The following is a 15130-nucleotide window of genomic DNA, read 5'->3' as shown; positions in this document are numbered from 1 at the left end:
GTTTCGACAGCATCTTTAAGCTGCTGGCAGTCAGCCATGTCATTAACCACCAGTTACTGACGATATTTGATTGGGCCCAGAATTTAAGGGAAGTATAGTAGATGAGATTGTCATTCTTTGGTTCTACAGTTTTTCAGTGGTATAAATTCTCCTTTACCATTTCAGGTTGTACAAATTGAAAAGGACTTTGAGTTCAATAGCCTAAAAGCCTCAACAATCAATAGTTTTACATTAAAATTAAATCAAGTAACTTTAATAATGTGAACAGGGCTACTGACAGTGATGATCTCAGAGAGAATTAGCTTCCAGTATATCTTTAAACAGCCTTTTAATCTTTAAAAAAAAAAAAAAAATCATTGCTCTAGTTTTATGGCACATGTATTCTATGGATCAGTCGTATGATATGTTTGTTTGTTTTTGTCAAAAATAAAAGCACCATTACTGGAAAAAGCTAGACCACTCTTTACAAAAGCAGGAAGTCATGGAGACCACACCAGAGCAGATGATGGAAGGAATTATGCTGTTTGTTAGCCGAATATGTATTAGTAACCAACCACCCATTTTCCAAAACACTGTCTATAACAACTTTGACCATGCTCTGTGTTTCTGTCAAATTATTTGCTAGTGATTTCCCTTTTCTCAAATAAAAATGAACTGTTTCTATTTTTCAAATGTAACTATTTTTGACTTTTAAATTTAGACCTTTGCTCTTTAATCTGAATTACATTAAATTTACATTACATTACATTACATGCCACTATACCAAAAATCCTTCTCACAGCTGCAGTTTTGACATAGCAGGAAAAAACATTTGAATGAATAACAATAAAAAGTATGCTAGAATCCTTGTATTGTGCATTCTACCTCACTGTCATAGTTTGGAAACAAAGTCCTTATTGACAACATTTGCCTGACGTGCGTTTTTGCCACATTGTCAAAGTCTGTAAGCATGACAACTGTAACTTTCCACAATGAAGCACAAAAAACGTGTCTCTAAAAGACTCTTTATACAGTCATTTTGGAGGTGTCTAATGCCCAATGGACTAGAGTAACCTAGAATACTTCTGCAGTGAAGTATGCAGTCTATAAAACTCCCAAATCTAATGCATTATCAGCGACAGTGACATGTTTTTCTTTTCCCAGGTTTTATCTATAACACAGATTAAATGCTTTTTTGTCCAGTTGGTGTATAACACTCATATTAGCATCAGCAAGATCTTCAGAAAGAAAGGAAGGAAAAGAAAAAAGACATCTGTGCTGACCTGTGAGCTCCTTTTGTATAATCAGTGTAAAAAAAATATTACTCTTTGCCAATGTCTGATCTCAGAACAGCAGGCGCATATATTTATGTCCATTTAATTGTCCAAATCAGTGGAACAGATGAAAGTGTTTGTGTTCAGCATCGAGTAACATTCAGGTACTTGGTTTGGGTGGATGCAATGCTATTTATTATCTTTTTAACTGAAATGAGTTTTGCTGAGTTGGAAAGTAACAGAAAATCAGGCTTTAAAAAAAAAAAAAAAAAAAAAAATATAAAAAAACACCCAGCACGCCCCTGCGGGCGGTTTATCCTTCAAGCTCGGGTCCTCTACCAGAGGCCTGGGAGCTTGAGGGTCCTGCGCAGTATCTTAGCTGTTCCCAGGACTGCGCTCTTCTGGACAGAGATTTCCGATGTTGTTCCCGGGATCTGCTGGAGCCACTCGCCTAGCTTGGGAGTCACCGCACCTAGTGCTCCGATTACCACGGGGACCACCGTTACCTTCACCCTCCACATCCTCTCGAGCTCTTCTCTGAGCCCTTGGTATTTCTCCAGCTTCTCGTGTTCCTTCTTCCTGATATTGCTGTCATTCGGAACCGCTACATCGATCACTACGGCCGCCTTCTTCTGTTTGTCTACCACCACTATGTCCGGTTGGTTAGCCACCACCATTTTGTCCGTCTGTATCTGGAAGTCCCACAGGATCTTAGCTCGGTCATTCTCCACCACCCTTGGGGGCATCTCCCATTTTGACCTTGGGACTTCCAGGTTGTACTCAGCACAGATGTTCCTGTACACTATGCCGGCTACTTGGTTATGGCGTTCCATGTATGCCTTGCCTGCTAGCATCTTGCACCCTGCTGTTATGTGCTGGATTGTCTCTGGGGCATCTTTACACAGCCTGCACCTGGGGTCTTGCCTGGTGTGATAGACCCCAGCCTCTATGGATCTTGTGCTCAGAGCTTGTTCTTGTGCTGCCATGATTAGTGCCTCTGTGCTGTCTTTCAGTCCAGCTTTGTCCAGCCACTGGTAGGATTTCTGGATATCAGCCACCTCCTCTATCTGCCGGTGGTACATACCGTGCAGGGGCCTGTCCTTCCATGATGGTTCCTCGTCTCCATCCTCTTTCTTGGGTTTCTGCTGCCTGAGGTATTCACTGAGCACTCGGTCAGTTGGGGCCATCTTCCCAATGTATTCTTGGATGTTCCTTGTCTCATCCTGGACTGTGGTGCTGACACTCACCAGTCCCCGGCCCCCTTCCTTCCGCTTAGCGTACAGCCTCAGGGTGCTGGACTTGGGGTGAAACCCTCCATGCATGGTAAGGAGCTTTCTTGTCTTTATGTCAGTGGCTTCTATCTCCTCCTTTGGCCAGCCTATTACCCCAGCAGGGTACCTGATCACGGGCAGGGCGTATGTGTTGATGGCCCGGATCTTGTTCTTACCATTCAGCTGACTCCTCAGGACTTGCCTGACCCTCTGCAGGTACTTGGTGGTTGCAGCCTTTCTAGCGGCCTCTTCATGGTTCCCATTTGCCTGCGGGATCCCCAGGTACTTGTAACTGTCCTCTATGTCTGCAATGTTGCCTTCTGGTAGTTCAATCCCCTCAGTTCTGACTACCTTCCCTCTCTTTGATACCATCCGACTACACTTCTCCAGTCCGAACGACATTCCAATGTCATTGCTGTATAGCCTGGTAGTGTGGATCAGTGAATCGATGTCTCGTTCACTCTTGGCATACAGCTTGATGTCATCCATGTACAGGAGGTGGCTGACAACTGCTCCGTTCCGTAGTCGGTATCCGTAGCCAGTCTTGTTAATGATCTCACTGAGGGGGTTCAGGCCTATGCAGAACAGCAGTGGGGACAGAGCATCTCCTTGGTAGATCCCGCACTTGATGGTAACTTGTGCTATGGGCTTGGAGTTGGCCTCTAGTGTTGTACGCCACATCCCCATTGAGTTCCTGATGAAGGCTCTTAGGGTCCCATTGATCTTGTACAATTCTAGGCATTCCAGTATCCAGCTGTGGGGCATTGAGTCATAGGCCTTCTTGTAATCAATCCAGGCAGTGCACAGGTTGGTCAGTCTGGTCTTGCAGTCTCGGCTGATTGTTCTGTCTACCAGTAGCTGGTGTTTTGCACCTCTGGTATTCTTGCCAATTCCTTTCTGTGTCCCGCTCATGTATTGACCCATGTGCCTGTTCATCTTAGCCGATATGATACCTGACAGGAGCTTCCATGTAGTACTGAGGCAGGTTATTGGTCGGTAGTTGGAGGGGACCGGTCCCTTCTTGGGGTCCTTGGGGATCAGGACCGTCCGGCCTTCAGTTAGCCATTCCGGGTGTCTTTCGTTAACTAGCAGCTGGTTCATTTGTGCTGCCAGACGCTCGTGGAGTGCAGTCAGCTTCTTCAGCCAGTAGGTGTGAACCATGTCGGGCCCTGGTGCTGTCCAACTCTTCATACTGGAGACCCTTTCTTGGATATCTGCCACTGTGATGGTTACTGGACCCTGTTCAGGGAGGTCGCTGTGGTCTGCCCTCAGATCCTCTAGCCACTGAGCATTGCCGTTATGGGTTGCATCCTTCTCCCATATGCTCTTCCAGTATTGCTCCGTCTCCAGCCTTGGTGGTGCTGTTCTCTTATTGTTCCCTTGCCACTGAGAGTACACCTTTGCTGGTTCTGTGGCGAACAGCTGGTTTATTCTCCTGCCTTCTATCTCTCTGGTGTACCTCCTCAAGCGGCTGGCCAAGGCTGTGAGTCTTTGCTTGGCAGTTTCCAAGGCCTCGGGTATGGACAGCTTGCTGTATTTCTTATGCACCTTCTTTGTCGCACCTTTCTGCAACTCCGTTAGTTGGCTAACCTCCCTCCGTGCTACTTTGATCTTGCCCTCTAGCCTCCTTCTCCATGGAGGGTACTGCCCCTTGTCGCTGTTCAACTTGTAGCCAAGCATCTCACTGATCACTGCTGCCGTATTGTAGATCAGCTTGTTAGTGTCGGTAATCGTGGTTGTAGGTATTGCCCGTAGTGCTGCATTAACATCATCTAGCAGACCTTCTGAGGGTACTTCACGTAATCTTGGTAACCGGCTACGGGGGATCCAGGTTTCAAGCTTGGCCATGAACGATCCTTCTCCTATCGCACTTGGGGCTATGTACCCAATCTCGGGTGGGGGTGATGATATCTCCCCCCTGACCTGGCGTCCTGACTCCTCCTTGCCGTAGCATTTGTGTTGTACCTCGTCAATCTCTAGCTGTGAGAGCAGTCCCTTCTTTCGAATGTTGGAACACTGAGCTACTAGTTGTTTCGCCGTCATTGTGGATGTTGGGTATCGAAGAATCCATAGGTCCCTCATCCTATTCATGTAGCCCCTTCCGCCGGGGTTACTTGCGTAGTAGCATTCCAACAACGCCCTGTTTTCGTCCCTTGCCCACCGATGCCTTCTTGTTCCAGTAGCCCACTTTTCGTCAGGGTGCCCTGGTTCCTCAACACCTGACGCGGACCTTGTTGATCCGGGCGACGTCCGAGCCGGCATGCCTTCATATTTATCTGTCTCGCTCATGTCTGCGGTAGGCTTGCTTAGCATAGGGGGTCTAGCCTTAGGACCCTTACTGGATACAGACGCCCCAGGCAGGAATCGAACTTGCGATCCTCTGTTCCAAAGGCGTGTAGTTTAACCACTACGCTATCCATATATATATATATATATATATATATTTATATATATATATATAATAAGAGAACAGCACCACCAAGGCTGGAGACGGAGCAATACTGGAAGAGCATATGGGAGAAGGACGCAACCCATAACGGCAATGCTCTTGGCTAGTGGATCTGAGGGCAGACCACAGCGACCTCCCTGAACAGGGTCCAGTAACCATCACAGTGGCAGATATCCAAGAAAGGGTCTCCAGTATGAAGAGTTGGACAGCACCAGGGCCCGACATGGTTCACGCCTACTGGCTAAAGAAGCTGACTGCACTCCACGAGCGCCTGGCAGCACAAATGAACCAGCTGCTAGTTAACGAGAGACACCCGGAATGGCTAACTGAAGGCCGGACGGTCCTGATCCCCAAGGACCCCAAGAAGGGACCGGTCCCCTCCAACTACTGACCAATAATCTGCCTCAGTACTACATGGAAGCTCCTGTCAGGCATCATATCGGCTAAGATGAACAGGCACATGGGTCAATACATGAGCGGGACACAGAAAGGAATTGGCAAGAATACCAGAGGCGCAAAACACCAGCTACTGGTAGACAGAACAGTCAGCCGAGACTGCAAGACCAGACTGACCAACCTGTGCACAGCCTGGATTGATTACAAGAAGGCCTATGACTCAATGCCCCACAGCTGGATACTGGAATGCCTAGAATTGTACAAGATCAATGGGACCCTAAGAGCCTTCATCAGGAACTCAATGGGGATGTGGCGTACAACACTAGAGGCCAACTCCAAGCCCATAACACAAGTCACCATCAAGTGCGGGATCTACCAAGGAGATGCTCTGTCCCCACTGCTGTTCTGCATAGGCCTGGTAGTTGCATAGGGAACTACCAGAAGGCAACATTGCAGACATAGAGGACAGTTACAAGTACCTGGGGATCCCGCAGGCAAATGGGAACCATGAAGAGGCCGCTAGAAAAGCTGCAACCACCAAGTATCTGCAGAGGGTCAGGCAAGTCCTGAGGAGTCAGCTGAATGGTAAGAACAAGATCCGGGCCATCAACACGTACGCCCTGCCCGTGATCAGGTACCCTGCTGGGGTAATAGGCTGGCCAAAGGAGGAGATAGAAGCCACTGACATAAAGACAAGAAAGCTCCTTACCATGCATGGAGGGTTTCACCCCAAGTCCAGCACCCTGAGGCTGTACGCTAAGCGGAAGGAAGGGGGCCGGGGACTGGTGAGTGTCAGCACCACAGTCCAGGATGAGACAAGGAACATCCAAGAATACATTGGGAAGATGGCCCCAACTGACCGAGTGCTCAGTGAATACCTCAGGCAGCAGAAACCCAAGAAAGAGGAGGGAGACGAGGAACCATCATGGAAGGACAGGCCCCTGCACGGTATGTACCACCGGCAGATAGAGGAGGTGGCTGATATCCAGAAATCCTACCAGTGGCTGGACAAAGCTGGACTGAAAGACAGCACAGAGGCACTAATCATGGCAGCACAAGAACAAGCTCTGAGTACAAGATCCATAGAGGCTGGGGTCTATCACACCAGGCAAGACCCCAGGTGCAGGCTGTGTAAAGATGCCCCAGAGACAATCCAGCACATAACAGCAGGGTGCAAGATGCTAGCAGGCAAGGCATACATGGAACGCCATAACCAAGTGGCCGGCATAGTGTACAGGAACATCTGTGCCGAGTATAACCTGGAAGACCCGAGGTCAAAATGGGAGATGCCCCCAAGGGTGGTGGAGAATGACCGAGCTAAGATCCTGTGGGACTTCCAGATACAGACGGACAAAATGGTGGTGGCTAACCAACCGGACATAGTGGTGGTAGACAAACAGAAGAAGACGGCCGTAGTGATCGATGTAGCGGTTCCGAATGACAGCAATATCAGGAAGAAGGAACACGAGAAGCTGGAGAAATACCAAGGGCTCAGAGAAGAGCTCGAGAGGATGTGGAGGTTGAAGGTAACGGTGGTCCCCGTGGTAATCGGAGCACTAGGTGCGGTGACTCCCAAGCTAGGCGAGTGGCTCCAGCAGATCCCGGGAACAACATCGGAGATCTCTGTCCAGAAGAGCACAGTCCTGGGAACAGCTAAGATACTGCGCAGGACACTCAAGCTCCCAGGCCTCTGGTAGAGGACCCGAGCTTGAAGGATAAACCGCCCGCAGGGGCGTGCTGGGTGTTTTTAGATATAGATATAGATATATATATTCTTATTTACCAAATGCATGATTCTTTAAATACTGTTCATCAACTGTAGATAATGTTTTAGGTCTGCCACGTCTTCTTTTGTCCTTTCCAGTTTCCTCAAACTAATTAGGGACACATGCCACACCGTGACTAGAAGCATTTTTCAGAGATTCAACTAAAGAAATTGTAACTAATCACACACTTTTGCTAGTAACAAAGATATAGTTTTAATTTGGTTCTTTGCTTAATTGTCAGTTATGTGTAGACGCAACATTTCAGCCCTTTGATGAGTTTGATGACTGTCTGCTTGAATGATTTATAGACTGCTTTTGAGTGGCTCACTAAATAAAAACATCCCTCTAAAAATGGTCGGTTACAATGACTGGATTGAAAAAAATTATAAAAATATTAACTAAAAATTAACAGGAACTGCACGGCTCACAATATTTGAACAGAACTGCATTTTTCTTCTTCTATATTATCTTTTAATTAATAAATTTTTTCAGATAAATAACTTAAAATCTGCATTTTAAAAATTGTCGAAAAATCAGGGGTTAGGAAAAGACTTGATTTTACAATTGGCTAATTCAGATCCCCACAGGTTTAAAGCCTTTTTTTTTTTTAAAAAGATTGTGGTTAGGGCTCTGTTGTCCTGGTGTGGGCCAAGGCCACTCAAGTACCTTTTATGATACAAAGCACTTCTCTCCTGTTTTCTACTTTCCAAGCAAGTCTCCACTAGTTTGTAGTTTGTGCTATTTGTCGGCTATGGTTAGTGTTTGGAGGTTTTCTGTCCATTGATGCCAGTTAGATGTAAAGTAGTTAAACCTAGAGAGGCTTCTCATGTGACATCATATACATATTGCTTGAGAGTTCTCTGCCTACTAAAGGTGATACAGCATCACCAGTCTCGAGGGTTTCTGGCTGGCGAGTGGTTCCTGGAGGGTGCTTGATATTGCTTGTTGAAAATGGTTGCGAAGAGCATGTGGCACCAAAAACCTCCTTGTGATTACTTTTAATGATTGCTTCGCAAGTGTGGCCTTTCTCACCTGTAGAAACTGCGAGTGTCTACAGCGTTACATAACATAGAACTGAAAAGTGAATACTCACTCCACTGATTGGGACAGGTACACAGAAATGGAAATGAAGGAAAGTTTTTTATGAGATGCCAAAGACAAAAAGAAACCCAATTTCCTCATTGAAAAAAAATGGATAACATAGAAACAAGGAGATATAATGAGTGAAATAGCCATCTTTTGAGATGCTTCTCATCTCATTATAATAAGTATAGAATATTTATGTGTCCGCATGTAGACTTTTTCCTCTTTAACAGGTGGGCAAAACTGAATTTTGTTTTATATATATATAAAATCTAATATATAATATAATATATATCAGATTATATATAATAAGATGATATATAATCTTTTGATTTTCTTGTATTTATGTTCATTTCATCATCCCCCTGCAAATGTGATGTTATGTTCTCACGTTGCATTTGTTTCATGTGCCATGTTTCATGTATGTCACCTGGAATTTGACACATGAAACCAGTGTATCTGTATCACCTATGTAACTTAATGGTGGCCCAAATTTGTGTTTTCTTCAGTTTACCAACTATTTATTTCATTGAATTTATTTACTGCATTAACCTTCATCCCTTCTTTTGTTTCCACTTCTTATTTCAGCACTTGCTTTTTAGATAAACATTACTTATCTCCAAAGGTATAGTTCCCGCAAAAATGAATGCTTTGACATTAAACCTCCATTTTCCTGGCTAAAGTAAAGCGTTCATTGATTTGAAGCAACAAAAAAGTTTCCCAACAACAACTCACTGTTATTTGATCCAAACTTTACATTTTCTCACATTTTAATCCAGATTAGGTATAAATAAAAAGATAGTATAATATATATTATATTGAGAATACCACCTACTGCTGAACAAATGCTTCTGCCTAATACCAGTCTGATAAATTACCCCCCGAACTGTGGTACACATACTACAATTGGTGGAAATTGCATAGATGCTTCTCCTCCTAGTATATATTGTGATTACAGCCTTGTCCAAACCACTTAACATGTTAGGCAACTAGTGAGCTAAGAAGGTTTTTTTCAGTCTTTAGGTCTGAGTAGGGACATGGTCCTTTAGTCACTACATTCTGCTCTAATAAATGAATTTTACATAAATTAAGAGAAAACACCATCAAAGCTGAGTACTCTGAACAGTCAGAGACATTCTGTGTATTAATATTTTTAATGGTAATTACTTTCTTATTTATTTTCCTTTTCATAGCTCATTTGAAAAGGATTCTTTATTGTGTGACAGAGGATATTTGCAAAGTGCTCATCACTGTAGCTAAAGAATTTGCCAAGGCTGGAATGTGTTTAACAATCTTGCTTTCACACTGGGTGCGATTATAAAGCATTTGGAATCAAAGGGGCATTGGGCTGTTGATCTTCTCCTTGAAACCTGTGTCAATGTGTCCATTTTTTTCAGTCAGATTAATTTTTGAAATTAGTTACTGTTATTTAGTTTTGTACTCTTTGTCCTTTTCATTGCATTATACTTTATAATTGGGCCACATCAATTCTATTTAATATAATAATACAATATAATATAATATTAATATAATAATTTAGTGTAAAATTAGGGATTTTAAAAGTTAATGTAGAATTGTTGAGTCTTATGTGCTTATACTGTGTTTTTGACCATAGAATGATTATTGCAAGTGCTAATAAAACAGAGGGAGTATAAATTATAATGAATTAAAAGAAATTAGGCTGAATATATTTGAGAGACTTGTTGATTTTTTTCTCAACCCAGTGTAGGGCACCAAGACAGGCAGTGCCTGCTTACATGTGCTAGCTAGAGAGTTCATATATAGAGCATTGCATGTTTGTTTGCCTGTTTTATTTTTATTTAAATTTTTTATTTGCAATGCACAGCAGTATACTGCTGCTAGCTGATCTCTTAGCTCTCTTCTGCATAGTGACTGAATCTAACTTTGAGTCTAAAGGTGCCCTACTAAATACTTTTTTTGGTTAATTCACTGCCAGTTGCACAGACTAAAATAGCCCAATACAGTTTCATCAGGTCCGTAAGCAGTTAGCAATTAAAGATTAAAAAATTAAAGTTCACACCACTTACTGATTCTTCTTCAGCCTTCTTTTATCTGAAGTGCTGCACTGTTTTCGGAGAATCCCATGTATGAAACCCATGCTTACATTGTATTATTTGTTAGTACATTACTTGCACCCCCCTGCAAATTTGTGCTTCTCATGGTAATAAAATGAATAACATTTGTTTGTTTGGATGTGTATACATTTTATATTTGTCATAATTGATCTAATAACTTGATAATTAATCAACATAATGATTTATTTTGCCTTACAGAAACTGTATTGTAAATTTTATCTGAATTCTCACATAACGTACACGATGTAGTGCTCAGTTCAGATGAAATAAGGTCTGCACTTTACATGGACATCTTTGCCTTCTGCCTTCTGCACCCCTTCCTGTTTAAATAATTGTAAAATATTATTAATACTACAGTTAAATAATTTTAATAACTAATAACTATAAATAACTATTATTGATAACAAAAAATAAGCTCAGTTAAAAGGCTTGATCAACATATAGCATGATTAACTGTCAATATCTACAGGGAGAATTGAAATATGAATGAAAAAGTGGATTATTGGCAAAACTCCTGGTTAAACTTATTACCTTTAGAAATTTTCATAGATGCTAATCTGAAAGTGCTGCTGAGTCTGCACTGGCTCAACTTTCCAGTTTTATTAAAGCAGACATGGTCAGAGCTGCCGTCCCATGCCATCATCATTGTCGATGATTTTTCTGCTAATGTACCAAAGAGCGGATCACATTTTGCAGCAAAGACAAAATAGTCTTTATCTGATAAACTACAATTAGGCCATCTAAATGGGAAACTTTCTCAGACACAAAAGTTGAGTTCCACAGAGTTCTGTGCTGGAAGCAACTTTTTGGTATGAATGCATTCCTTAATCTCAGGTAAATCTCTGTCTTACCAGGTACTTCATTTGGATGGATGTACCTTGGCCTTAAGTACTGCTGTGACAAACCTAAAGGGACATTCTTGAACATTATGGCTAGGGATGGGTATCGCTTAGGTTTTATCTGATACCGGTGCTAAATCGGTACTTTTGAAACGGTGCCGGTGCTCAAACAGTGCTCAAACCGGTGCTTAAAGAATGGAGAACACAAAATTGGTCCAAAAACCTCCCATGTTCAGCTGTTTTTTTTGTAAAAAGATAACAATGTTAGCCTTTTCTGCAGCTATAGGGCATATATGGTATCACTCTTGGCTGGAAGCAATGCTTAAACAATGGAAAAAAACCACAAACTTTGTCCAAAAACCTCTCATGTTCAGCTGTTTTTTTGTAAAAAGATAACAATGTTAGCCTTTTCTGCAGCTATGGGGCATAAATGGTATCACTCTTGGCTGGAAGCAGTGAGTAAACAATGGAAAGAAACCACAAACTTTATCCAAAAACCTCTCATGTTTAGCTATTTCCCTCTTTTTCTTTGGTCATTTTAGCCTTTTTGGCCAGGGTGAAGGGAGTATCTGCCATCAAACAAGAAGACAGCTGCATGTAGCTATGATGATGTTTGCTAGTTCACCTTACATGCATTAATGTAATAACGTGGTTAGCCTACTCAATGTAAATTACACACGAACAACATTAAGCTACTCACGCAGAGAAGAACGGCTGCTGCTGCCATCATCATCCGTCATCATTTCTGCTACACTGGCAGGGCTAGGGGCCAGGACTCTATTCTTCGGGTTTTTGGGGGATGTTGCTAACTCCGGGTCTGATAACAGGCACCACACCCGCAGTAGATGTGCTCGGTGTGAGGTCTCGCAGCAAGCTATCAAATACGGCGCATTTCTCAGCTTTAAAAAAAAAACCCTATGCGTCGCCAGGTGTTTCATCGGATTCAAGGTGTTACCTCCTTTGACAGTATCACAGTATCAGCTTAAAGCACTTGTTGCAGACTTGTTTGCATATTTTGCTGTGAAGTACAGCCATACTTTTGACCGCTTTGCCTTGGGCATTTTTAATCTGTAGCTCTGCTCTAAAAGAACGTACGTACCTGGACCCGCCTACTATCCTCAGAAACGTAAAATGAATGGCTAGAAGTGTATCACAGCTCAGGAAAAAAGCACCGAAATAAAGCACCAAAATGTGCGCTGCTTTTCGGTCTGGTTACTACCGTTTATGTCAGAACCGGTGCCATGATGGCACCGGTTCTGACATAAACCGGTACCCATCCCTAATTATGTCCTAATTGAACAAATATCCAGCCTTTTTCTTCTGAAGAAGCAAAATATTTCCTAACATGGACTAGACAGAGAGATTATATTTTCCCATATTATCTTCTATTCGTTGGTTCACTGTTAAATCCAGAATTTAATTTCAAATCTTTCTCCTTACAGACAAAGAAACTGACAGCTCAGCCCCTCAGGCTTTGCTGTGGTTCTAGCCCCTAGTTTGGATTGGATGACGTTGGGGAAAAAAACCCTCTCTACTCTAAATATTAAGTTTAAAGCTTTTTGATAAAGCTCAGCTATGGATCAGGGGACGAAATCCTCTCTCGTTTTACGGTCAGGCTGCTGGTGGATCTCCAACTCTGCTCTTTCACTCCCAATCTGATTGCATGTTGTTAACTTACCATTCCCTCTCTAATGCCATTTGTCTTTTTTAACCTGTCTGTTCCTGGTAGCCTCTCTGTGTTCCTTATTTCTGTCATCTCTTTCCGCCTCACCCAACCCAGCAACAGATGGGACTTCTTTTGTCTATTGTAGGTTCTTTCGTTTTCAATAGCACCATGAGACTACTTTTATTGTGAATATAAATAATTAAATCAAATGAAGTAATATTGTTCACATTTGGGTTGTTAAAAACATTTTTATTTTATAGTGCATTTGACTAGAGAATAATTAATTATCTAATTTAAGCTTTAGTAATTAAAAACAAATGACACACCTTGGTAATTCTATTTTCATTTGATATTCCATATATTCTTCACTGATCTCATTCTGGCTGTAAGTCAGTAGATCTCTCTAACGGGAATCATGGACCCAACCTCATAGTTCGCTCGTTTAACACAATTTATTCCCGGTTGCTTCTCTCACAGCAGTCGGCTACAGTTTTCCAGGTACAGCCACACACAACAACAACAGCCCCCAGGTCCCTGCACACTCTTTTGAATGGGGCAGGTGTGATGAGCTGATTGAGCTCCGATGTGTCTCATCCTCCCCTGCTGCCGTGCCCAAGCCACACCCTGCCACACCTCAGTATCCACAATACATAATGAGTGATAGAAAGCAACTGAAGAAACAACAGGAACTGCATCTGAGACACTAGAAATTATGGACTTATTAAATGGTTAAATAAATACTTCAGTGTGCCTTACTTTCTATCACAGAACTGACCTTAACAGTTTTATATGTACGTGCGTGTGTGTGTGTGCGTGTGTTTTTACACTCCCTTGAATGTTAAAGACTGGTCTTAAGAAATGTTTCACACTCAGCCAGAAAGTAGGTCCAAGAGCCTGGGAGCTGCTGATATTGGAAAAATAGAGATGGACTGAAATGGAAGAAGATAAATTAAAAAAAAAAAAAACACCTTCTAAGCATCAGCGTTTTTCTCATACATGGAAATACGGATAAACAAAAAGCTGGATCTTAGAATAGTATAGCCCAGATGAATCTTTGTCATTAAACTACTATAACATACATTCTGAGGAGAAAAAGGCTTTTAGGTTTACATAGCAATGAAATATTGTACAAAATAATGGTTGTTAAATTCATGGTTAAGCTTTATGTAAAACTTTGTTCATGAGCAATGCTCACAATATTCTAATTCACTGACACTGTTTGCATAGAATTCATATGCCAGTAATTGGATTTCCTAATTGGTTAGCTGGTGATAAATTGAGTAAAATTGAGGAAATTAACACATTTTAAACACCTGGGGGTACAAGGAGGTACAAGACATTTGTATTTGGAAGTAGTTTCCTGCTGCTGTAGTCTAATTAGCTGCCAAGTGGGTGGTGTTTGCCAAGTAGGAGTCCTGGTATTTATGGGTGTTTCATAGCAGAATATTAAAAGTCAAAACTAATCTGTGACAGACATCTACCCATTTGGACTCGATGCTTATTCTGGTACTCAAAACAAGTTTAAAATAACTGCTTATAAATGATCTGGATCAGTTTTGTGACTCAGGGTTGCTTTCCACCATGCTTAGAATTGATGGGTGTGCAAAGCAGCTCTTCCATCACTACCCTGCACCTCATTAAAATCATTTACTCTCTCAGAACATTAGCAAGCTGAGCTTTAAGAGCTGTGGAGAAAAGAGGAGATGAAGTGGGCAATCTTGACACACTTGTGCACGCTCTATAAAGCTTTTGCTGTCATTCGCATGTGTCTCAATGCGGTATCACCCCCAACAGCAGAATTTTAAGATGTGGTTCCTGGCTACATAATTAGAAGGAGTGTTTAATTAGGTTTCTGAGCTTAAGATGTGAGCTATTCACTGTCATAATACAACTGACCTTTGCTGTCTTAAAACATATCCGTGGTCCTGGTTAGCCATTTATAATTGTATGAGAATGCCATCTCTTAACTCCTTTGACTTCAGTAGGGTAGACAGGTTATCCACACCCTTAGATATTATTTAACAGATTCAATATAACATTTATTTGCTGGGAATAACAGAAGAATAATGTGTGCACCATAATGCAGTATAACTATTAATAGTGATTCTGTGATATAGTAGTCATCTACAATGCATAACTTAGAGGGAATATATACCCCAAAAATCAGGAATATCTGTTTGTAATTCATCACATGAATAAATGGAAATAAATAAAAAATATTCTCAAGCTAGTGAAGGATAAAAAGGTAAAAAGACCTCACACTCTGAGGCAGATTTTCCATCCCTGTGAGCTTCCTGCCTACACAGTGAAC

Source organism: Astatotilapia calliptera, chromosome 1, assembly GCF_964374335.1.
Source record: "Astatotilapia calliptera chromosome 1, fAstCal68.1, whole genome shotgun sequence".
Classification (NCBI taxonomy): Eukaryota; Metazoa; Chordata; class Actinopteri; order Cichliformes; family Cichlidae; genus Astatotilapia; species Astatotilapia calliptera.
The sequence above is the reverse complement of the archived record's forward strand: the minus strand, read 5'-3'. Positions refer to the sequence as shown.